Genomic DNA, 17371 nt, shown 5'->3' on the forward strand with positions numbered 1-17371 from the left:
TTGATGGCAGAAACCTGTGGACTGGCAACATGACTGAGGTTTGATTGTAGAACCCTGTGCCCTGGAAACATGACTGTGGCCTGGTACTGGAAACCCATGGCCTAAGAATTTGACATTGGTTTGATTCTGGAACCCTGTGGCCTTGGAACATGACTGAGGCGTGATTCTGGAAAACTGTGGCCTGGGAATATGACTGAGGTTTCATTCTGGAAATCTGTGGCCTTGGAACTTGACTGAGGTTTGATGGCAGAAACCTGTGGACTGGCAACATGACTGAGGTTTGATTGTAGAACCCTGTGCCCTGGAAACATGACTGTGGCCTGTTACTGGAAACCCATGGCCTAGGAATTTGACATTGGTTTGATTCTGGAACCCTGTGGCCTGGGAACATGACTGAGGCGTGATTCTGGAAAACTGTGGCCTGGGAATATGACTGAGGTTTGATTCTGGAAATCTGTGGCCTGGGAACTTGACTGAGGTTTGATGGCAGAAACCTGTGGACTGGCAACATGACTGAGGTTTGATTGTAGAACCCTGTGCCCTGGAATCATGACTGCGACCTGATACTTGAAACCCATGGCCTGGGAACTTGACATTGGTTTGATTCCGGAACCCTGTGGCCAGGAACAAGACTGAGGCGTGATTCTGGAATCCTGTGGCCTGGGAACATGACATCTGTTTAGATTGTGGCATACTGGGCCCTGGGAACCTGACTGAGGATTGGTTCTGGAATCCTGTGGACTGGGAACAAGACTGAGGTTTGATTTTGGAACCATGTGGCCTGGGAATATGACTGAGGTTTGATTCTGGAAATCTGTGGCCTGGGAACTTGACTGAGGTTTGATGGCAGAAACCTGTGGACTGGCAACATGACTGAGGTTTGATTGTAGAACCCTGTGCCCTGGAAACATGACTGTGGCCTGGTACTGGAAACCCATGGCCTAGGAATTTGACATTGGTTTGATTCTGGAACCCTGTGTCCTGGGAACATGACTGAGGCTTGATTCTGGAAAACTGTGGCCGGGGACTTGACTGAGGTTTGATGGCAGAAATCTGTGGATTGGAAACATTACTGAAGTTTGATTGTAGAACCCTGTGCCCTGGAAACATGACTGCGACCTGATACTTGAAACCCATGGCCTGGGAACTTGACATTGGTTTGATTCTGGAAGCCTTTGGTCTGGAAGAATAGTGAGGCGTGATTCTGGAATCCTGTGGCCTGGGAATATGACATCTGTTTAGATTGTGGAATATTGTGCCCTGGGAACCTGACTGAGGCTTGGTTCTGAAACCCTGTGGACTGGGAACATGACTGAGGTTTTATTCTGGAATCCTGTGGCCTGGAAACATGACATCAGTGGATTCTTGAAACCTGTGGCCTAGGAACATGAGAACGGTTGGATTGTGGAACCCTGTGGCCTGGGAACATGTCTGAGGTTTGATGGTGGAAACCTGTGGCTTGGCAACATGACTGAGGTTTGTTACTGGCACCCTGTTGCCTGGGAACATGACTGAGGTTTGATTCTGGACACCTTTGTCCTGGGAACATGACTGTGGTTTGATTGTGGAACCATGGGTCCTGCAAACATGACTGAGGTTTTATTCTGGAACCATGTGTCCTGGGAATATGACTGAGGTTTGATTCTGGAAATCTGTGGCCTGGGAACTTGACTGAGGTTTGATGGCAGAAACCTGTGGACTGGCAACATGACTGAGGTTTGATTGTAGAACCCTGTGCCCTGGAAACATGACTGTGGGCTGGTACTGGAAACCCATGGCCTAGGAATTTGACATTGGTTTGATTCTGGAACCCTGTGGCCTGGGAACATGACTGAGGCGTGATTCTGGAAAACTGTGGCCTGGGAATATGACTGAGGTTTGATTCTGGAAATCTGTGGCCTGGGAACTTGACTGAGGTTTGATGGTAGAAATCTGTGGACTGGCAACATGACTGAGGTTTGATTGTAGAACCCTGTGCCCTGGAAACATGACTGCGACCTGATACTTGAAACCCATGGCCTGGGAACTTGACATTGGTTTGATTCCGGAACCCTGTGGCCAGGAACAAGACTGAGGCGTGATTCTGGAATCCTGTGGCCTGGGAACATGACATCTGTTTAGATTGTGGAATACTGGGCACTGGGAACCTGACTGAGGCTTGGTTCTGGAACCCTGTGGACTGGGAACATGACTGAGGTTTTATTCTGGAATCCTGTGGCCTGGGAACATGACATCAGTGGATTCTGGAACCCTGTGGCCTGGGAACATGAGAACGGTTGGATTCTGGAAACCTGTGGCCTGGGAACATGTCTGAGGTTTGATGGTGGAAACCTGTGGCTTGGCAACATGACTGAGGTTTGTTCCTGGAACCCTCTTCCCTGGGAACATGACTGAGGTTTGATTCTGGACACCTTTGTCCTGGGAACATGATTGTGGTTTGATTGTGGAACCATGGGTCCTGCAAACATGACTGAGGTTTGATTCTGGAACCATGTGTCCTGGGAATATGACTGAGGTTTGATTCTGGAAATCTGTGGCCTGGGAACATGACTGAGGTTTGATTCTGGAACCCTGTAGCCTGCGAACATAACTGAGGATTGTTTCTGGAATCCTGTGGCCTGGGAACATGACATCAGTGGATTCTGGAACCCTGTGGCCTGGGAACATGAGAACGGTTTAATTCTGGAACCCTCTGACCTGGGAACATGTCTGAGGTTTGATGGTGGAAACCTGTGGCTTGGCAACATGACTGAGGTTTGTTTCTGGACACCTTTGTGCTGGGAACATGACTGTGTTTTGATTGTGGAATCATGGGTCCTGCAAACATGACAGAGGTTTGATTCTGGAACCAGGTGTCCTGGGAATATGACTGAGGTTTGATTCTGGAAATCTGTGGCCTGGGAACTTGACTGAGGTTTGATGGCAGAAACCTGTGGACTGGCAACATGACTGAGGTTTGATTGTAGAACCCTGTGCCCTGGAAACATGACTGTGGGCTGGTACTGGAAACCCATGGCCTAGGAATTTGACATTGGTTTGATTCTGGAACCCTGTGGCCTGGGAACATGACTGAGGCGTGATTCTGGAAAACTGTGGCCTGGGAATATGACTGAGGTTTGATTCTGGAAAACTGTGGCCTGGGAACTTGACTGAGGTTTGATGGTAGAAATCTGTGGACTGGCAACATGACTGAGGTTTGATTGTAGAACCCTGTGCCCTGGAAACATGAATGCGACCTGATACTTGAAACCCATGGCCTGGGAACTTGACATTGGTTTGATTCCGGAACCCTGTGGCCAGGAACAAGACTGAGGCGTGATTCTGGAATCCAGTGGCCTGGGAACATGACATCTGTTTAGATTGTGGAATACTGGGCCCTGGGAACCTGACTGAGGCTTGGTTCTGGAACCCTGTGGACTGGGAACATGACTGAGGTTTTATTCTGGAATCCTGTGGCCTGGGAACATGACATCAGTGGATTCTGGAACCCTGTGGCCTGGGAACATGAGAACGGTTGGATTCTGGAACCCTGTGGCCTGGGAACATGTCTGAGGTTTGATGGTGGAAACCTGTGGCTTGGCAACATGAATGAGGTTTGTTACTGGAACCCTCTTCCCTGGGAACATGACTGAGGTTTGATTCTGGACACCTTTGTCCTGGGAACATGACTGTGGTTTGATTGTGGAACCATGGGTCCTGCAAACATGACTGAGGTTTTATTCTGGAACCAGGTGTCCTGGGAATATGACTGAGGTTTGATTCTGGAAATCTGTGGCCTGGGAAATTGACTGAGGTTTGATGGCAGAAACCTGTGGACTGGCAACATGACAGAGGTTTGATTGTAGAAACCTGTGCCCTGGAAACATGACTGTGGCCTGGTACTGGAAACCCATGGCCTAGGAATTTGACATTGGCTTGATTCTGGAACCCTGTGGCCTGGGAACATGATTTAGGCGTGATTCTGGAAACCTGTGGCCTGGGAACATGACATCTGTTTAGATTGTGGCATACTGTGCCCTGGGAACCGGACTGAAGGCTTGGTTCTGGAATCCTGTGGACTGGGAACAAGACTGAGGTTTGATTCTGGAACCATGTGGCCTGGGAATATGACTGATGTTAGATCGTGGAATCCTGTGGCCTGGGAACATGACATCGGTTTGGATTCTGGTACCCTGTTGCCTGGGAACATGAAATCGGTTTGATTGTGGAAACCTGTGGTCTGGGAATATGACTGAGGTTTGATGGTGGTACCGTCTGGCCTGGCAACATGACTGAGGTTTGATTCTGGATCCCTGTGGCCTGGGAACATGACTGAGGCGTGATTCTGGAATCCTGTGGCCTGGGGACTTGACGTCTGTTTAGATTGTGGAATACTGTGCCCTGGGAATCTGACTGAGGCTTGGTTCTGGAACCCTGTGGACTGGGAACATGACTGAGGTTTGAATCTGGAATCCTGTAGCCTGCGAACATAACTGAGGATTGTTTCTGGAACCCTGTGGCCTGGGAACATGACATCAGTGGATTCTGGAACCCTGTGGCCTGGGAACATGAGAACGGTATAATTCTGGAACCCTGTGACCTGGGAACATGTCTGAGGTTTGATGGTGGAAACCTGTGGCTTGGCAACATGACTGAGGTTTGTTTCTGTAACCCTGTTCTCTGCGAACATGACTGAGGTTTGATTCTGGACACCTTTGTGCTGGGAACATGACTGTGTTTTGATTGTGCAATCATGGGTCCTGCAAACATGACTGAGGTTTGATTCTGGAACCATGTGTCCTGGGAATATGACTGAGGTTTGATTCTGGAAATCTGTGGCCTGGGAACTTGACTGAGGTTTGATGGTAGAAATCTGTGGACTGGCAACATGACTGAGGTTTGATTGTAGAACCCTGTCCCCTGGAAACATGACTGCGACCTGATACTTGAAACCCATGGCCTGGGAACTTGACATTGGTTTGATTCCGGAACCCTGTGGCCAGGAACAAGACTGAGGCGTGATTCTGGAATCCTGTGGCCTGGGAACATGACATCTGTTTAGATTGTGGAATACTGGGCCCTGGGAACCTGACTGAGGCTTGGTTCTGGAACCCTGTGGACTGGGAACATGACTGAGGTTTTATTCTGGAATCCTGTGGCCTGGGAACATGACATCAGTGGATTCTGGAACCCTGTGGCCTGGGAACATGAGAACGGTTGGATTCTGGAACCCTGTGGCCTGGGAACATGTCTGAGGTTTGATGGTGGAAACCTGTGGCTTGGCAACATGAATGAGGTTTGTTACTGGAACCCTCTTCCCTGGGAACATGCCTGAGGTTTGATTCTGGACACCTTTGTCCTGGGAACATGACTGTGGTTTGATTGTGGAACCATGGGTCCTGCAAACATGACTGAGGTTTTATTCTGGAACCATGTGTCCTGGGAATATGACTGAGGTTTGATTCTGGAAATCTGTGGCCTGGGAAATTGACTGAGGTTTGATGGCAGAAACCTGTGGACTGGCAACATGACAGAGGTTTGATTGTAGAAACCTGTGCCCTGGAAACATGACAGTGGCCTGGTACTGGAAACCCATGGCCTAGGAATTTGACATTGGCTTGATTCTGGTACCCTGTGGCCTGGGAACATGATTGAGGCGTGATTCTGGAAACCTGTGGCCTGGGAACATGACATCTGTTTAGATTGTGGCATACTGTGCCCTGGGAACCGGACTGAAGGCTTGGTTCTGGAATCCTGTGGACTGGTAACAAGACTGAGGTTTGATTCTGCAACCATGTGGCCTGGGAATATGACTGATGTTAGATCGTGGAATCCTGTGGCCTGGGAACATGACATCGGTTTGGATTCTGGTACCCTGTTGCCTGGGAACATGAAATCGGTTTGATTGTGGAAACCTGTGGTCTGGGAATATGACTGAGGTTTGATGGTGGTACCCTCTGGCCTGGCAACATGACTGAGGTTTGATTCTGGATCCCTGTGGCCTGGGAACATGACTGAGGCGTGATTCTGGAATCCTGTGGCCTGGGAACATGACGTCTGATTAGATTGTGGAATACTGTGCCCTGGGAATCTGACTGAGGCTTGGTTCTGGAACCCTGTGGACTGGGAACATGACTGAGATTTTATTCTGGAATCCTGTGGCCTGGAAACATGACATCAGTGGATTCTTGAACCCTGTGGCCTGGGAACATGAGAACAGTTGGATTCTGGAACCCTGTGGCCTGGGAACATGTCTGAGGTTTGATGGTGGAAACCTGTGGCTTGGCAACATGAATGAGGTTTGTTACTGGAACCCTGTTCCCTGGGAATATGACTGAGGTTTGATTCTGGACACCTTTGTCCTGGGAACATGACTGTGGTTTGATTGTGGAACCATGGGTCCTGCAAACATGACTGAGGTTTGATTCTGGAAATCTGTGGCCTGGGAACTTGACTGAGGTTTGATGGCAGAAACCTGTGGACTGGCAACATGACTGAGGTTTGATTGTAGAACCCTGTGCCCTGGAAACATGACTGTGGCCTGGTACTGGAAACCCATGGCCTAAGAATTTGACATTGGTTTGATTCTGGAACCCTGTGGCCTTGGAACATGACTGAGGCGTGATTCTAGAAAACTGTGGCCTGGGAATATGACTGAGGTTTCATTCTGGAAATCTGTGGCCTGGGAACTTGACTGAGGTTTGATGGCAGAAACCTGTGGACTGGCAACATGACTGAGGTTTGATTGTAGAACCCTGTGCCCTGGAATCATGACTGCGACCTGATACTTGAAACCCATGGCCTGGGAACTTGACATTGGTTTGATTCTGGAACCCTGTGGCCAGGAACAAGACTGAGGCGTGATTCTGGAATCCTGTGGCCTGGGAACATGACATCTGTTTAGATTGTGGCATACTGGGCCCTGGGAACCTGACTGAGGATTGGTTCTGGAATCCTGTGGACTGGGAACAAGACTGAGGTTTGATTCTGGAACCATGTGGCCTGGGAATATGACTGAGGTTTGATTCTGGAAATCTGTGGCCTGGGAACTTGACTGAGGTTTGATGGCAGAAACCTGTGGACTGGCAACATGACTGAGGTTTGATTGTAGAACCCTGTGCCCTGGAAACATGACTGTGGCCTGGTACTGGAAACCCATGGCCTAGGAATTTGACATTGGTTTGATTCTGGAACTCTGTGTCCTGGGAACATGACTGAGGTTTGATTCTGGAAAACTGTGGCCGGGGACTTGACTGAGGTTTGATGGCAGAAATCTGTGGACTGGAAACATTACTGAAGTTTGATTGTAGAACCCTGTGCCCTGGAAACATGACTGCGACCTGATACTTGAAACCCATGGCCTGGGAACTTGACATTGGTTTGATTCTGGAAGCCTTTGGTCTGGAAGAAGAGTGAGGCGTGATTCTGGAATCCTGTGGCCTGGGAATATGACATCTGTTTAGATTGTGGAATATTGTGCCCTGGGAACCTGACTGAGGCTTGGTTCTGAAACCCAGTGGACTGGGAACATGACTGAGGTTTTATTCTGGAATCCTGTGGCCTGGGAACATGACATCAGTGGATTCTTGAAACCTGTGGCCTAGGAACATGAGAACGGTTGGATTCTGGAACCCTGTGGCCTGGGAACATGTCTGAGGTTTGATGGTGGAAACCTGTGGCTTGGCAACATGACTGAGGTTTGTTACTGGAACCCTGTTGCCTGGGAACATGACTGAGGTTTGATTCTGGACACCTTTGTCCTGGGAACATGACTGTGGTTTGATTGTGGAACCATGGGTCCTGCAAACATGACTGAGGTTTTATTCTGGAACCATGTGTCCTGGGAATATGACTGAGGTTTGATTCTGGAAATCTGTGGCCTGGGAACTTGACTGAGGTTTGATGGCAGAAACCTGTGGACTGGCAACATGACTGAGGTTTGATTGTAGAACCCTGTGCCCTGGAAACATGACTCTTGCCTGGTACTGGAAACCCATGGCCTGGGAATTTGACATTGGTTTGATTCTGGAACCCTGTGGCCTGGGAACATGATTGAGACGTGATTCTGGAAACCTGTGGCCTGGGAGCATGACATCTGTTTAGATTGTGGCATACTGTGCCCTGGGAACCGGACTGAAGGCTTGGTTCTGGAATCCTGTGGACTGGGAACAAGACTGAGGAATGATTCTGGAACCATGTGGCCTGGGAATATGACTGATGTTAGATCGTGGAATCCTGTGGCCTGGGAACATGACATCGGTTTGGATTCTGGTACCCTGTTGCCTGGGAACATGAAATCGGTTTGATTGTGGAAACCTGTGGTCTGGGAATATGACTGAGGTTTGATGGTGGTACCCTCTGGCCTGGCAACATGACTGAGGTTTGATTCTGGATCCCTGTGGCCTGGGAACATGACTGAGGCGTGATTCTGGAATCCTGTGGCCTGGGAACATGACATCTGTTTAGATTGTGGAATACTGGGCCCTGGGAATATGACTGAGGCTTGGTTTTGGAACCCTGTGGACTGGGAACATGACTGAGATTTTATTCTGGAATCCTGTGGCCTGGAAACATGACATCAGTGGATTCTTGAACCCTGTGGCCTGGGAACATGAGAACAGTTGGATTCTGGAACCCTGTGGCCTGGGAACATGTCTGAGGTTTGATGGTGGAAACCTGTGGCTTGGCAACATGAATGAGGTTTGTTACTGGAACCCTGTTCCCTGGGAATATGACTGAGGTTTGATTCTGGACACCTTTGTCCTGGGAACATGACTGTGGTTTGATTGTGGAACCATGGGTCCTGCAAACATGACTGAGGTTTGATTCTGGAAATCTGTGGCCTGGGAACTTGACTGAGGTTTGATGGCAGAAACCTGTGGACTGGCAACATGACTGAGGTTTGATTGTAGAACCCTGTGCCCTGGAAACATGACTGTGGCCTGTTACTGGAAACCCATGGCCTAGGAATTTGACATTGGTTTGATTCTGGAACCCTGTGGCCTTGGAACATGACTGAGGCGTGATTCTGGAAAACTGTGGCCTGGGAATATGACTGAGGTTTGATTCTGGAAATCTGTGGCCTGGGAACTTGACTGAGGTTTGATGGCAGAAACCTGTGGACTGGCAACATGACTGAGGTTTGATTGTAGAACCCTGTGCCCTGGAATCATGACTGCGACCTGATACTTGAAACCCATGGCCTGGGAACTTGACATTGGTTTGATTCTGGAACCCTGTGGCCAGGAACAAGACTGAGGCGTGATTCTGGAATCCTGTGGCCTGGGAACATGACATCTGTTTAGATTGTGGCATACTGGGCCCTGGGAACCTGACTGAGGATTGGTTCTGGAATCCTGTGGACTGGGAACAAGACTGAGGTTTGATTCTGGAACCATGTGGCCTGGGAATATGACTGAGGTTTGATTCTGGAAATCTGTGGCCTGGGAACTTGACTGAGGTTTGATGGCAGAAACCTGTGGACTGGCAACATGACTGAGGTTTGACTGTAGAACCCTGTGCCCTGGAAACATGACTGTGGCCTGGTACTGGAAACCCATGGCCTAGGAATTTGACATTGGTTTGATTCTGGAACTCTGTGTCCTGGGAACATGACTGAGGTTTGATTCTGGAAAACTGTGGCCGGGGACTTGACTGAGGTTTGATGGCAGAAATCTGTGGACTGGAAACATTACTGAAGTTTGATTGTAGAACCCTGTGCCCTGGAAACATGACTGCGACCTGATACTTGAAACCCATGGCCTGGGAACTTGACATTGGTTTGATTCTGGAAGCCTTTGGTCTGGAAGAAGAGTGAGGCGTGATTCTGGAATCCTGTGGCCTGGGAATATGACATCTGTTTAGATTGTGGAATATTGTGCCCTGGGAACCTGACTGAGGCTTGGTTCTGAAACCCTGTGGACTGGGAACATGACTGAGGTTTTATTCTGGAATCCTGTGGCCTGGAAACATGACATCAGTGGATTCTTGAAACCTGTGGCCTAGGAACATGAGAACGGTTGGATTCTGGAACCCTGTGGCCTGGGAACATGTCTGAGGTTTGATGGTGGAAACCTGTGGCTTGGCAACATGACTGAGGTTTGTTACTGGAACCCTGTTGCCTGGGAACATGACTGAGGTTTGATTCTGGACACCTTTGTCCTGGGAACATGACTGTGGTTTGATTGTGGAACCATGGGTCCTGCAAACATGACAGAGGTTTTATTCTGGAACCATGTGTCCTGGGAATATGACTGAGGTTTGATTCTGGAAATCTGTGGCCTGGGAACTTGACTGAGGTTTGATGGCAGAAACCTGTGGACTGGCAACATGACTGACGTTTGACTGTAGAACCCTGTGCCCTGGAAACATGACTGCGACCAGATACTTGAAACCCATGGCCTGGGAACTTGACATTGGTTTGATTCTGGAAGCCTGTGGTCAGGAACAAGACTGAGGCGTGATTCTGGAATCCTGTGCCGTGGGAACATGACATCTGTTTAGATTGTGGAATACTGTGCCCTGGGAACCTGACTGAGGCTTGGTTCTGGAACCCTGTCGACTGGGAACATGACTGAAGTTTTATTCTGGAATCCTGTGGCCTGGGAACATGACATCAGTGGATTCTGGAACCCTGTGGCATGGGAACATGTCTGAGGTTTGATGGTGGAAACCTGTGGCTTGGCAACATGAATGAGTTTTGTTACTGGAACCCTCTTCCCTGGGAACATGACTGAGGTTTGATTCTGGACACATTTGTCCTGGGAACATGACTGTGGTTTGATTGTGGAACCATGGGTCCTGCAAACATGACTGAGGTTTGATTCTGGAACCATGTGTCCTGGGAATATGACTGAGGTTTCATTCTGGAAATCTGTGGCCTGGGAACTTGACTGAGGTTTGATGGCAGAAACCTGTGGACTGGCAACATGACTGAGGTTTGATTGTAGAACCCTGTGCCCTGGAAACATGACTGTGGGCTGGTACTGGAAACCCATGGCCTAGGAATTTGACATTGGTTTGATTCTGGAACCCTGTGGCCTGGGAACATGATTGAGGCTTGATTCTGGAAACCTGTGGCCTGGGAAGATGACATCTGTTTAGATTGTGGCATACTGTGCCCTGGGAACCGGACTGAAGGCTTGGTTCTGGAATCCTGTGGACTGGGAACAAGACTGAGGTTTGATTCTGGAAGCATGTGGCCTGGGAATATGACTGATGTTAGATCGTGGAATCCTGTGGCCTGGGAACATGACATCGGTTTGGATTCTGGTACTCTGTTACCTGGGAACATGAAATCGGTTTGATTGTGGAAACCTGTGGTCTGGGAATATGACTGAGGTTTGATGGTGGTACCCTCTGGTCTGGCAACATGACTGTGGTTTGATTCTGGATCCCTGTGGCCTGGGAACATGACTGAGGCGTGATTCTGTAATCCTGTGGCATGGAAACATGACATCTGTTTAGATTGTGGAATACTGTGCCCTGGGAATCTGACTGAGGCTTGGTTCTGGAACCCTGTGGACTGGGAACATGACTGAGGTTTGATTCTGGAACCCTGTAGCCTGCGAACATAAGTGAGGATTGTTTCTGGAACCCTGTGGCCTGGGAACATGACATCAGTGGATTCTGGAACCCTGTGGCCTGGGAACATGAGAACGGTTTAATTCTGGAACCCTGTGACCTGGGAACATGTCTGTGGTTTGATGGTAGAAACCTGTGGCTTGGCAACATGACTGAGGTTTGTTTCTGGAACCCTGTTCCCTGGGAACATGACTGAGGTTTGATTCTGGACACGTTTGTGCTGGGAACATGACTGTGTTTTGATTGTGGAATCATGGGTCCTGCAAACATGACTGAGGTTTGATTCTTGAACCATGTGTCCTGGGAATATGACTGAGGTTTGATTCTGGAAATCTGTGGCCTGGGAACTTGACTGAGGTTTGATTGTAGAACCCTGTGCCCTGGAAACATGACTGCGACCTGATACTTGAAACCCATGGCCTGGGAACTTGACATTGGTTTGATTCTGGAACCCTGTTGCCAGGAACAAGACTGAGGCGTGATTCTGGAATCCTGTGGACTGGGAACATGACATCTGGTTAAATTGTGGAATACTGTGCCCTGGGAACCTGACTGAGGCTTGGTTCTGGAATCCTGTAGCCTGCGAATATAACTGAGGATTTTTTCTGGAACCCTGTGGCCTGGGAACATGACATCAGTGGATTCTTGAACCCTGTGGCCTGGGAACATGAGAACGGTTGTATTCTGGAACCCTGTGGCCTGGGAACATGTCTGAGGTTTGATGGTGGAAACCTGTGCCTTGGCAACATGAATGAGGTTTGTTACTGGAAACCTGTTCCCTTGGAATATGACTGAGGTTTGATTCTGGACACCTTTGTCCTGGGAACATGACTGTGGTTTGATTGTGGAACCATGGGTCCTGCAAACATGACTGAGGTTTGATTCTGGAACCATGTGTCCTGGGAATATGACTGAGGTTTGATTCTGGAAATGTGTGGCCTGAGAACTTGACTGAGGTTTGATGGCAGAAACCTGTGGACTGGCAACATGACTGAGGTTTGATTGTAGAACCCTGTGCCCTGGAAACATGACTGTGGCCTGGTACTGGAAACCCATGGCCTAGGAATTTGACATTGGTTTGATTCTGGAACCCTGTGGCCTGGGAACATGACTGAGGCGTGATTCTGGAAAACTGTGGCCTGGGAATATGACTGAGGTTTGATTCTGGAAATCTGTGGCCTGGGAAATTGACTGAGGTTTGATGGCAGAAACCTGTGGACTGGCAACATGACAGAGGTTTGATTGTAGAACCCTGTGCCCTGGAAACATGACTGTGGCCTGGTACTGGAAACCCATGGCCTAGGAATTTGACATTGGTTTGATTCTCGAACCCTGTGGCCTGGGAATATGATTAAGGCGTGATTCTGGAAACCTGTGGCCTGGGAACATGACATCTGTTTAGATTGTGGCATACTGTGCCCTGGGAACCGGACTGAAGCCTTGGTTCTGGAATCCTGTGAACTGGGAACAAGACTGAGGTTTGATTCTAGAACCATGTGGCCTGGGAATATGACTGATGTTAGATCGTGGAATCCTGTGGCCTGGGAACATGACATCGGTTTGGATTCTGGTACCCTGTTGCCTGGGAACATGAAATCGGTTTGATTGTGGAAACCTGTGGTCAGGGAATATGGCTGAGGTTTGATGGTGGTACCCCCTGGGCTGGCAACATGACTGAGGTTTGATTCTGGATCCCTGTGGCCTGGGAACATGACTGAGGCATGATTCTGGAATCCTGTGGCCTGGGAACATGACATCTGTTTAGATTGTGGAATACTGTGCCCAGGGAATCTGACTGAGGCTTGGTTCTGGAACCCTGTGGACTGGGAACATGACTGAGGTTTGATTCTGGAACCCTGTTGCCTGCAAACAGAACTGAGGATTGTTTCTGGAACCCTGTGGCCTGGGAACATGACATCAGTGGATTCTGGAACCCTGTGACCTGGGAACATGAGAACGGTTTATTTCTGGAACCCTGTGACCTGGGAACATGTCTGAGGTTTGATGGTGGTAACCTGTGGCTTGGCAACATGACTGAGGTTTGTTTCTGGAACCCTGTTCCCTGGGAACATGACTGAGGTTTGATTCTGGACACCTTTGTGCTGGGAACATGACTGTGTTTTGATTGTGGAATCATGGGTCCTGCAAACATGACAGAGGTTTGATTCTGGAACCATGTGTCCTGCAAACATGACAGAGGTTTGATTCTGGAACCCTGTGGCCTGGGAACATGACTGAGGCGTGATTCTGGAAAACTGTGGCCTGGGAATATGACTGAGGTTTGATTCTGGAAAACTGTGGCCTGGGAACTTGACTGAGGTTTGATGGTAGAAATCTGTGGACTGGCAACATGACTGAGGTTTGATTGTAGAACCCTGTGCCCTGGAAACATGAATGCGACCTGATACTTGAAACCCATGGCCTGGGAACTTGACATTGGTTTGATTCCGGAACCCTGTGGCCAGGAACAAGACTGAGGCGTGATTCTGGAATCCTGTGGCCTGGGAACATGACATCTGTTTAGATTGTGGAATACTGGGCCCTGGGAACCTGACTGAGGCTTGGTTCTGGAACCCTGTGGACTGGGAACATGACTGAGGTTTTATTCTGGAATCCTGTGGCCTGGGAACATGACATCAGTGGATTCTGGAACCCTGTGGCCTGGGAACATGAGAACGGTTGGATTCTGGAACCCTGTGGCCTGGGAACATGTCTGAGGTTTGATGGTGGAAACCTGTGGCTTGGCAACATGAATGAGGTTTGTTACTGGAACCCTCTTCCCTGGGAACATGACTGAGGTTTGATTCTGGACACCTTTGTCCTGGGAACATGACTGTGGTTTGATTGTGGAACCATGGGTCCTGCAAACATGACTGAGGTTTTATTCTGGAACCAGGTGTCCTGGGAATATGACTGAGGTTTGATTCTGGAAATCTGTGGCCTGGGAACTTGACTGAGGTTTGATGGCAGAAACCTGTGGACTGGCAACATGACAGAGGTTTGATTGTAGAAACCTGTGCCCTGGAAACATGACTGTGGCCTGGTACTGGAAACCCATGGCCTAGGAATTTGACATTGGCTTGATTCTGGAACCCTGTGGCCTGGGAACATGATTTAGGCGTGATTCTGGAAACCTGTGGCCTGGGAACATGACATCTGTTTAGATTGTGGCATACTGTGCCCTGGGAACCGGACTGAAGGCTTGGTTCTGGAATCCTGTGGACTGGGAACATGACTGAGGTTTGATTCTGGAACCATGTGGCCTGGGAGTATGACTGATGTTAGATCGTGGAATCCTGTGGCCTGGGAACATGACATCGGTTTGGATTCTGGTACCCTGTTGCCTGGGAACATGAAATCGGTTTGATTGTGGAAACCTGTGGTCTGGGAATATGACTGAGGTTTGATGGTGGTACCCTCTGGCCTGGCAACATGACTGAGGTTTGATTCTGGATCCCTGTGGCCTGGGAACATGACTGAGGCGTGATTCTGGAATCCTGTGGCCTGGGAACATGACATCTGTTTAGATTGTGGAATACTGGGCCCTGGGAATATGACTGAGGCTTGGTTTTGGAACCCTGTGGACTGGGAACATGACTGAGATTTTATTCTGGAATCCTGTGGCCTGGAAACATGACATCAGTGGATTCTTGAACCCTGTGGCCTGGGAACATGAGAACAGTTGGATTCTGGAACCCTGTGGCCTGGGAACATGTCTGAGGTTTGATGGTGGAAACCTGTGGCTTGGCAACATGAATGAGGTTTGTTACTGGAACCCTGTTCCCTGGGAATATGACTGAGGTTTGATTCTGGACACCTTTGTCCTGGGAACATGACTGTGGTTTGATTGTGGAACCATGGGTCCTGCAAACATGACTGAGGTTTGATTCTGGAAATCTGTGGCCTGGGAACTTGACTGAGGTTTGATGGCAGAAACCTGTGGACTGGCAACATGACTGAGGTTTGATTGTAGAACCCTGTGCCCTGGAAACATGACTGTGGCCTGTTACTGGAAACCCATGGCCTAGGAATTTGACATTGGTTTGATTCTGGAACCCTGTGGCCTTGGAACATGACTGAGGCGTGATTCTGGAAAACTGTGGCCTGGGAATATGACTGAGGTTTGATTCTGGAAATCTGTGGCCTGGGAACTTGACTGAGGTTTGATGGCAGAAACCTGTGGACTGGCAACATGACTGAGGTTTGATTGTAGAACCCTGTGCCCTGGAATCATGACTGCGACCTGATACTTGAAACCCATGGCCTGGGAACTTGACATTGGTTTGATTCTGGAACCCTGTGGCCAGGAACAAGACTGAGGCGTGATTCTGGAATCCTGTGGCCTGGGAACATGACATCTGTTTAGATTGTGGCATACTGGGCCCTGGGAACCTGACTGAGGATTGGTTCTGGAATCCTGTGGACTGGGAACAAGACTGAGGTTTGATTCTGGAACCATGTGGCCTGGGAATATGACTGAGGTTTGATTCTGGAAATCTGTGGCCTGGGAACTTGACTGAGGTTTGATGGCAGAAACCTGTGGACTGGCAACATGACTGAGGTTTGATTGTAGAACCCTGTGCCCTGGAAACATGACTGTGGCCTGGTACTGGAAACCCATGGCCTAGGAATTTGACATTGGTTTGATTCTGGAACTCTGTGTCCTGGGAACATGACTGAGGTTTGATTCTGGAAAACTGTGGCCGGGGACTTGACTGAGGTTTGATGGCAGAAATCTGTGGACTGGAAACATTACTGAAGTTTGATTGTAGAACCCTGTGCCCTGGAAACATGACTGCGACCTGATACTTGAAACCCATGGCCTGGGAACTTGACATTGGTTTGATTCTGGAAGCCTTTGGTCTGGAAGAAGAGTGAGGCGTGATTCTGGAATCCTGTGGCCTGGGAATATGACATCTGTTTAGATTGTGGAATATTGTGCCCTGGGAACCTGACTGAGGCTTGGTTCTGAAACCCTGTGGACTGGGAACATGACTGAGGTTTTATTCTGGAATCCTGTGGCCTGGAAACATGACATCAGTGGATTCTTGAAACCTGTGGCCTAGGAACATGAGAACGGTTGGATTCTGGAACCCTGTGGCCTGGGAACATGTCTGAGGTTTGATGGTGGAAACCTGTGGCTTGGCAACATGACTGAGGTTTGTTACTGGAACCCTGTTGCCTGGGAACATGACTGAGGTTTGATTCTGGACACCTTTGTCCTGGGAACATGACTGTGGTTTGATTGTGGAACCATGGGTCCTGCAAACATGACTGAGGTTTTATTCTGGAACCATGTGTCCTGGGAATATGACTGAGGTTTGATTCTGGAAATCTGTGGCCTGGGAACTTGACTGAGGTTTGATGGCAGAAACCTGTGGACTGGCAACATGACTGAGGTTTGATTGTAGAACCCTGTGCCCTGGAAACATGACTCTTGCCTGGTACTGGAAACCCATGGCCTGGGAATTTGACATTGGTTTGATTCTGGAACCCTGTGGCCTGGGAACATGATTGAGGCATGATTTTGGAAACCTGTGGCCTGGGAACATGACATCTGTTTAGATTGTGGCATACTGTGCCCTGGGAACCGGACTGAAGGCTTGGTTCTGGAATCCTGTGGACTGGGAACAAGACTGAGGAATGATTCTGGAACCATGTGGCCTGGGAATATGACTGATGTTAGATCGTGGAATCCTGTGGCCTGGGAACATGACATCGGTTTGGATTCTGGTACCCTGTTGCCTGGGAACATGAAATCGGTTTGATTGTGGAAACCTGTGGTCTGGGAATATGACTGAGGTTTGAT

This window comes from Balaenoptera borealis (assembly GCF_965194805.1).
Source record: "Balaenoptera borealis genome assembly, chromosome: 14".
Classification (NCBI taxonomy): Eukaryota; Metazoa; Chordata; class Mammalia; order Artiodactyla; family Balaenopteridae; genus Balaenoptera; species Balaenoptera borealis.